Source organism: Polistes dominula, unplaced genomic scaffold (genome assembly GCF_049000335.1).
Source record: "Polistes dominula isolate Pdom_NZ unplaced genomic scaffold, Pdom_raw_medaka scaffold_35, whole genome shotgun sequence".
NCBI lineage: Eukaryota > Metazoa > Arthropoda > Insecta > Hymenoptera > Vespidae > Polistes > Polistes dominula.
The window spans coordinates 2,252,371-2,255,000 of NW_028300968.1; the positions used below are offsets into that span (position 1 = coordinate 2,252,371).

At 22.8% G+C, this 2,630-nt stretch overlaps 1 protein-coding gene across 2 annotated transcripts in view; it reads right to left on the reverse strand.

The window, feature by feature from the left end:
* Nucleotides 1-1,295: 1,295 nt before the first annotated feature.
* LOC107069827 (trafficking protein particle complex subunit 12) overlaps nucleotides 1,296-2,630 on the reverse strand; it is an 8,090-nt gene continuing 6,755 nt past the window's right edge. For both annotated transcript variants that reach the window (XM_015327433.2, XM_015327432.2), the window contains exon 2: nucleotides 1,296-2,630. This exon is cut by the window's right edge and continues 6,400 nt beyond it. The gene's annotated coding sequence lies outside the window, so the exon portion shown is untranslated.

A 2,630-nucleotide genomic window follows, 5' to 3' on the forward strand; every position in this document is an offset into this window, starting at 1 on the left:
AACATTAGAATAATCGATCGATGCAAGCTGTGCTAAGAGAGGTCGCTTTGATGAATCGAAAAATATAAAAAACTCTTTGTTATATTATTCCTTTAAATCTAATAATAATATGTATAAATAATTCTATAAAAATAAACAAACAACCAAAAAAAAAAAAAAAGGAAGAAAAATTTTGAATGGAAACAAAAACAACATGGAGGATGAAAGAACAAACAAGACAAAACGTAAAAATGTGAATTTAAAAGTAAAAAGGAAATGAAAAAAGGAAAAAAGAGAAGAAGAAGAAGAAGAAGAAGAAGAAGAAGAAGAAAAATACGAATGGAAACAAAAACAATATGGCGGATGAAAGAAGAAAAATTTTCAATGGAAATAAAAACAACATGGAGGATGAATGAACAAACAATAAAAAAATGTAAAACTATGAATTTAAAAGTAAAAAAGAAATGAAAAAAGGGAAGAAGAAGATTTGAAAAATAATACGAATGGAAACAAAAACAATATGGCGGATGAAAGAAGAAAAATGCGAATGGAAACAAACACAACATGGAGAATGAAAGAACAAACAAAACATAACGAAAAAATGTGAATTTAAAAATAAAAAGGGAAAATAAAAAGAAATGAGAAAAGGAAAAAGGGAAGAAGAAGAAGAAGAAGAAAAAAGATTAAAAAAAAAAAAAAAAATTGTTAACGATTGTTGAAGCAACGATTTAATAAAGCACCATACGATGCCTTGCGTGAACGACCGAGCTTGCCTAATTGTCGAAGGCGATGATTAATAAAACTTACTATAATAGAAAAAGATAATAAATAATTCGAATATTAAAAATAAAAATAAAAAAATAAAATTAAAAATAAAAATAAATAAAAAAAAAAAAAAAAAACTAACGAACTCTTCTTAAACGAAGGCCAACAACGGTTGCTTCCATGATTCTCCTTATAAAAAATAAAATAAAATAAAAAACTAAATAAAAATAAATAAATAAAAATAAAAATAAAAATAAAAAATGATAATGAGAAAACTGCTTTTTTAAAAAATAAATAAATAATAGTTAATCGCGATATATATATATATGTGTATATAGATAAATATTAAAAATTAATTTGTTGATTGATTTTCCTTTTTCTTCTTTTTTTTCTTTTTGTTTTGTTTCTTTTTTTTTTTTTTTTTAAGGGATAATCTTTTATTTCTTCCTTCGTAATTCTGTTTTTTTTTGTTTCTAATATTTATTTTTAATAAATATTTACTTTTTTAAATAATAATAACAATATTTTTATTTGTTTTTTATCATTTGAAGTCTTAAGTTTTACTTTTTTTTGTTTTGTTTTTGTTTTTTGTTTGTTTTTTTCGTTGTACTCTCTTCATTCTGTACACACACGCACACATGTACGTGACAATTACACAAGAAAAAAAAAACCATGCGTAATATATATATATGTATGTATGTATGTATGTATGTATGTATGAATGTATGTATGTGCGACAGGAGATGATCCGGAGGTGATATTTTTTTAAATACAAAAAAATGCTACACAATGTAATTTATACGCAAGAAAAGAGAGACAAAAAAAAAAAAGAAAGAAAGAAAGAAAGAAAGAAGAAAAAAACAAAGAAAATGATTTTTGTTAATTAAATCAGCGAAAAAAAAAAACGGTATCGATTGTGATTACAAAATAAGAAAGATCCTCAGGAGTATAGCGAAATAAAACTAAGATCCTTCGCATTTAAAAAAAAAAAAAAATAATAATAATAAAAAAAAAAAATTAAAAAGAACTATACTCGACGAATACCAGTGGGTTTTATACCATTGAGCTTTCCATGACTATGTTACGTAAGCAAGTACCAAAAAAATAATAATAATTATTATTATAATATTAATATTAAAAAAAAAAAAAAAAAATACACACACACACATACACACACACGATAAATTGTATATGATTAAAAAAAAAAAAAAAAAAAAAACCACAAAGAAGAGGAAATGATAAGATGATGCAAAGAAAAGAAAAAAAATTGATTAAAAAAAAAACCACCGCAGACAATAATGTGAACGTTTCTTTTTAGATTAATTAGAATTAAAAAAAGAAAAAAATTAAAAAAAATAAAGTAAAATAAAATAAAATAAAAAGCGTAAGAGAGCATTACACCATGGTAGGATATTATAATTAAAATTAATAATAAAAAAAAAAAACTAATAAAAAATAAAAAATAATAAAAAACTTACATACGTCTTATAGGGAATATTAAAATAATAACAATAATAACAATAATAATAATAATAATAATAATAGTAATAATGATAATAATAAAGAATTAAATTTACTAAAAAAAAATTGGTACGTAAATATATATAGTATATATATATATATATATACATCATTACATTTAATCGCCAAAATGGGAAAAAGAACAACAAAAAAAGAAACATGGAAAAAAAGAACTAGTGACGTGGATGTTATTATTATTATGGTGATATTGTAATATACAGCGCGTACTTGGTATATAAGAGAGAAAAAGAGAGAGAAAGAGAGAGAGAGAGAGAGAACTAAAAAAAAAAAAGGTGGAAAAATCATCGAAAATAAAATGGTCGTATTTTAGTTAGCAACGTAGTGGTGGTGCATTAAACAGTGCC